We start from the raw sequence: 6,890 nt of genomic DNA on the forward strand, positions 1-6,890 counted from the left end.
GTCTACTAAACATTTTGTATTGCATAGATCAGTGTTTCTCAACTCCAGTCCTCAAGACCTACCAACAGATCATGTTTTCAGGTTTTCCTCAATCAGGTTTTCAGGATTTCCTTAATGTTGCACAGGTGATGGAATTATTCCCTGTCTAACATTGAGGAAAACCTGAAAACATGATCTGTTGGTGGGTCTTGAGGACTGGAGTTGAGAATCACTGGCATAGATGGAAGACTGCTGCTCTGGTGTTTTTATATCTGGGTGGTCAATAATTGCCATGGGACACTATGGTAAAACATCACAGCTGCAGGGATCCATCAGAGAGGTGATGGAGAACTAGTTGGGAAAACCTATAATGTGAATGCTCTGCGGGAAGTCCTATTCATTTCATGAAGTGTAAACTGTTTAGTTGGTTCCATACTTCAATCATATGGCTGGTGTACTAATCTGTATGGAGGTATGGTGGCCCCTGCATTGTGTAAATGCGCCTACCATTACACGCTTATATGTGTGAATACATAGACTCTTCTAAGCAATGCAGTTCATGAACGGATCACTAAAAAAGGAGTCGTCTACCACTTTCAAAACTGCCCATGGTTCGAGAAAAAAAAAACTCTGTATTGGTCCCCCTCCCATTTCTTTTGCCTGATTCCTTAAATATCTGGTACAAGTGCATTGTCACAAAAGCTGTGACCTACACACTTCATCCCAATGAAAGAGACCAACTGACAAAATGTGAAGGAAGGCTGCAGCTGCTCAGCGGTTGACTGCAGGAGATCAGCAGTGGAACATTGCCATTTCTGTGGGTGACTTTTGTCAGGTAATGCATGTTTACTAGCGCAAAAGCGCATTCTCATCAAAGTGGTGTTAAACACCCCAGTGGGCACCTCAGCAGTGGAGAATGCATTGTGCTAGAGCTACGCCATTACCCATTATGAGAGAGCGTCTCAGAGCAGTATAAAAAGCTTTCTACATTACGTATGTATAGCTTAGTATTAATGCTGTCTGATACTTTTATACATAATGTAACAAAAAAAGAAAATAGACTACTAAATTAGACATGAATATCAGCAGAAAAATGGCTGTAGCTGCTTTATGCAGTTGAAATCACCGGCCTGCTTCATCTGTGCTTGTTGTCCATCAGAATCATTGGAGAGATATACGAGAGGACTGAGAGATGAGGATCTTGTACACGTTTGTGGATTATTAACCACTAGCTAGAAATTTGAGGTGAATTTTTTACCATCACCAGATCTAAAGGCTGTAGCCACTCTACTATAGTGGTATGACAGACGTGCTGGGTTGAGGTGTGACAGCAGACAGATCATCACATATTCAGCTGCTTCCACTTGTTCGCTGTATCACCCTTACACCTATTCTTTCCACATCTACTACACCCATTCAGTACTGTCAACCAAGCCTTAAGGGGCATGACAACATTTTTTCCAGAGCCCTTGGACCCAAGTGAACATTAAGTCACATTCATCCTTCCCTTGGGTAAATACACAGCAACATAAAAGGCTGAACTCACATAGACAAGAGTGCTAATTCAGGTGCTACCTCATCGGCACAGTGCCCTATACACAGATTAAATGTCAGTGGAGAGAATAATCCAACCATTGGGATTTCAAGGCCTTCGCCTTCTGTTTGGTGGGGAGATAAGATGCTGTCAGAAGAGTCTGGCAAGTGGCTCTCATAGAGAACACCGGAAGGCTCAGCCATTGTGTGGCAATGCATTAAAAAGGCTTAATGATGTCTTGCATCTCCTCTTACGAACCTCCTAAAATGTGTGCAAATTTAAGGACTTTGAAAGGTTTACAGAGTAGATAAAGAAAAATCAAACATGAGTCAAAATAGATATTTAATCCACTATAAGGTGTATGTAGGGGCAAAAGAATGTGAACCTCATGCTTCCAAATTCTGGTGTCCACACTCTTCTGCATCTAAACATTTCCAGTAATTGTTGATTTAGTCCTGCATTTCTCCCTACAAAACAGCTTCAACTCTGTTTATGTTGATGAGTTTTCCCCCATGAACTACTCAATTTAGGTCTTTCACCACATTTGTATAGGGTTAGGGCAGGACTTTGACTTGGCCAAAACTCTTAAAGGGAACCAATCAGTACTAGCTTTAGGTTATATACGAAAATCCTATCAGGCTGCTTATCTACATACCATTAGTGGTCAGCTCAGATGTTTAGGCTTTCAAATCCAAGAAAGTAAACGTTAAAAAATCATCAGCACCTTGATTGGCATTTGCAACAGAGCAGATAATCTCTGGGTGGGTATTCATATGGATTCCCGCCCCCCTGTCTGTTGTTCCTCCCTCTCTCTGTTCTCTATGGTAAGTATTATACAAACGATTCAATTTGTTGAAGGACTTGTGTGAAGTCATACCCATGTGACCAGAAGGGGCAGAGCCTCAGCCAACAAAGCTGGATACCAGGTCACATAGGTATTACCTCATACAAGTCTTTTAACAAAGTGAATTGTTTGGCAAGTATGATACATAGAGAACATAATAAAACTGTGGAAAAAGAGAGCGCAAAATAGGGTCTTACCCGGTATGGGAATTAGATCTAGTGCTAAACAATGCACTCACCTGATGGAGTTGTGCCAGTCACAACCCCTTACTGCACATGTACAGTGGCATGCAAAAGTTTGAGCACCCCTGGTCAAGTTTACTGATATTGTGAACAATTAAGCAAGTTGAAGATGAAATTAACTGTAAAAGCCATACAGTTAAGGATAATGCATATCCTCTGCATTTTAGACAAAATATATATTATATACCGTATTTTTCGGACCATAAGACACACTTTTTTTCCTCCAAATTTGGGAGGAAAGTGTGGGGTGCGTCTTATGATCTGAAGCTGCAGGGTAGTGAGCTGTGGGGAGTTAGCGCTATGCAGTGGGATCACAGGAGTCAGGTAGGGTCACTGCTGCAGGAAGTCGGCGCTGGAGAAACCACGTGTGCCCGCTGCTTAAAGTAAACGAATATTCATTAGCTGCTCCCCGCCCACCTCTCTGCAGTCAGCGGGGGTGAGGAGCAGCTAATCAATAGTTTAATGTAAACAGCGGTCACACGTGGGAGCTCCAGACACCGGCTTCCTGCAGCCGCTGGGGAGACTGTGTATGTCCGCTATTTAGGAGGCAGGAGCAGGGGGCCGCTGCAGTTATGTCTGGCCCGGGGGAACTGCACATCACTGCAGTGTCTGGGCCAGAGCAATGCATACCGTCACAGCACAGCCGCAGTCTCTGTGCTGAGGGCTCAAATTACTTTCACTTTGCTCCTGCTGCCTCTGCTCAGTCTCCCGTAGCTGACAAGGACCTGCAGTGATGTAATGCAGAGGGGTGGGCCAGAGCAGCACAGAACAGCACAGTGCCCGCCTCTTCATTACATCACTGCAGGTCCTCTTCAGATATGGGAGACTTTGTTTGTAAAGCCAGGACCAAAAACTGAAGCATGGTGAGCAATGTGTCACATCAGTAAAAGTAAGGCAATAAGGGCATTACTGTACACCTGGATGGGGTTGGATCATATATATATATATATATATATATATATATATATATATATATATATATATATATATATATATATATATATATATATATATATATATATATATATATATATATATATATATACACACACACTATATAACTACACACTATAACTATATACACACACACACTATAACTATATATATATATATATACACGCACACAATATAACTATACACACACACACCAGATTGGAGGATCACACATTTAATAATGGGGAACATACATATTCCACGATGGGGGCCATATATACCTGGAAGGTACCCAGAATGGAGGATATGAGGACAGAATTTGGGGATATTATTACCTCAGTAACACTGTCAGCAGTAAAATAACAGTGTGTCATAACCACATTCTTTTACTTTAATTTTATTTTTTTTCTATTTTTTCCTCCTCTAAAATAAGGGTGCGTCTTATAGTCCGGTGCGTCTTATAGTTCAAAAAATACGGTATATATTACATTTTTAAACTCACAACAAAAAATAAAGTTGGCCAATGCAAAATATTGGGTACCCTGCATGGTTAGTACCCTGCAGCACCCCCTTTGGCAAATATCAAAGCTTGTAAATGTTTTTTGTAGCCAGCCAAGAGTCTTTCAATTCTTGTTTGAGGGATTTTCATCCATTCTTCCTTGGAAAAGTCTACTTGTTCTGTAAGATTCCTGTGTCCTCTTGCATGCACTGCTCTTTTGCGGTCTAGCCACAGATTTTCAATGCTGTTCAGATCAGGGGACTGTGAGGGCCATTGTAAAACCTTCAGCTTGTACCTTTTGACATAGGCTAATGTGGATTTTGAATTGTGTTTAGGATCCTTATCCATTTGTAGAAGTCATACTCTTTTTAACTTCAGCTATTTTACAGATGGTGTTATGTTTGCTTGAAGAATTTGTTAAACTTTAATTGAATCCATTCTTCCCTCTACCCGTGAAATGTTCCCAGTGCCATTGGATAGAACACAACCCAAAGCATGATTAATTCACCCCCATGCTTAATGGTTGGCGAGATGTTCTTGTCATGACATTCTGTCTCCTTTTTTTTCACCAAACATTTGGTTTGATCATTGTGGCAAAGGAGTTCTATTTTAACCTAATCGGTTAACACGACTTGTTTCCAAAATACATCAGTCTTGTTTAGATGTTTTGCATACTTCTGATGCTAAATTTTATGGTTAGGACGCAGGAGAGGTTTTCTTCAGATGACTCTTCCCTGAAGGCCATTTTTCTGTAGGTGTTTCTGAACAGTAGAACAATGTTCCACAACTCCAGAGTCAGCTAAATCTTCCTGAAGGACTTTTGCAGTGAAGTGAAGGTTCTGATTTGCCACTCTAGCAATCCGATGAGCAGCTCTCCCAGAAATTTTGCTTGGTTTTCCAGACCTTATCCTGACCTCCACTATTTCTGTAAGTGCCATTTCTGAATTACTTTTCGAACTGAGGAAAGGGCAACTTGAAAACACACTTTGCTATTCTATCTTTCTTCTGCTTTGTGGGTCTTCATCATTTTGATTTTCAGAGCGCTAGGCAGCCGATTTGAAAAAGCCATGGCTGTTGTTTTATTTGCACAAGGTTAGAGGAAGCTGGGTTTTTATAAAGCTGTGAAATCTGCATCACCTGCCCTTTCCTAACTATGATAATGAACAAGCCACAAACCTAACAGGCTAATTAAGGTCTGAAATGATAGTCAAAGTTATCAGAGCACACAAATCTCCAAGGGTGTTCAAACTTTTGCATTGGCCCATTTTCATTTTTGTAGTTTTTAAAATGTTAAAGATTAATTTTTTTTTTCTCATTCTTACCTAAAATATAAAGGAAATGTGTCATCTTTAACTTTATGCCTTTTAGAGATCATTTCATTTTCAACTTGATTAACTGTTCACAATAACAGTAATTTTGACCAGTGGTGCTCAAACTTCTGCATAGCACTGTATATGTGGTGGTCAGCAGCGGCCCCAAAGTGTAGGAGTGAAATGGACGGAGAAGAGAAATACGGGTATAAGCCGCACTAAAACCACATAATCTAGATGATTTGATTACATCCCTTTTTTATTTTCACAGGTCAACGTGTTTCAGAGGTATATCCATCGCCTTCATCAGGACATAACTTTGTCCTTATGAAGGAGATGGATATATCTCTGAAAAGCGTTGACCTGTGAAAATAAAAAGGGATTTAATTAAATCTGCTGGATTATGTGGTTATAGCGCAGCTTATACCCGTATTTATCTTCTCCGTCAATTACACATACTTGGAAAATAGAGAGAGGGAGGAACAGGCAGGGGGGCGGGAATCCATATGAATACACACAAAGAGATTATCTGCTCTGTTGCAAATGCCAATCAAAAAGCTGATAATTTTTTAAAGTTTAATATCTTGGATTTGAAAGCCTAAACATCCGAGCTGACCACTAATGGTATGTAGCCTGATAGTGCCTGTATAGCACTGGCTTAAGGGCCGAAGGTCTCCTCCTCATGTCCACATTTCTGGTATATGTGGCATACGTTTTTTTTATTTTCTTCAGATACACGCAGTCATGTTCATTTTTTTTCTTCCAGCAGCACGGGTGATAAAGGTCAATGCAAATCCATTGGTCAATCAAAAACACATATAGCACACAGACAGCATCTGTGTGGTGTACTTGTTTAACATTGAAAGTATTGGAGAAGCTTTGTAATATCTTTATTTCTTTAGCCATACCAGAAAAATCCGGATGACACATGTATCGTATGACACATTGATGGTATACTGATTAACACTGATGACTCCAGTATTATTTGTCATATCTGTGTGTTATACGCGCGTGTGAAGGGGAAATAATGCAGTGTTTTTGTTTCTCCAAACAATGCTCAGTGAAATAAAAAAAACCTCTATTTTGGTCTCATTCGTCCATAAAACATTGTTTAAATAGCCTTTAGGATAGTATAGTTTACCTTTTGCAAACTTTAGATTGTTAGCAATGTTCTTTTTGGAGAGCTGTGATTTTTTTTTTTTTCTTTTTTTTCTTTTCAAAAAATGTTATGTACAACTTTTATGGTTTAAAGTCCTCTCAATTGGTGGACTTATGAACATTTGATATTTAGTTAATATGAGAGACCTTAAGTTGCTTAAAGTTTACCTTGAGTTCCTTTCTTGGAGTGAGGTTTATGGTGGTCAACAAGTCTGGGAAACACTAATAATGATCTTGAATTTCCTCCCTTCATACACAATCTCTCAGTCAGTTGAGTACAAATGCTTAGAGATGTGGTTTTGTACGTTTTTTTACTACCTTGAGGCGCATTAACAACTCTTCTGAGGCCCTCAAATCTCTTTTGCTTGTGCCATGATGCACTTCTACAATG

The sequence above is a fragment of the Anomaloglossus baeobatrachus genome, chromosome 6, assembly GCF_048569485.1.
Source record: "Anomaloglossus baeobatrachus isolate aAnoBae1 chromosome 6, aAnoBae1.hap1, whole genome shotgun sequence".
NCBI lineage: Eukaryota > Metazoa > Chordata > Amphibia > Anura > Aromobatidae > Anomaloglossus > Anomaloglossus baeobatrachus.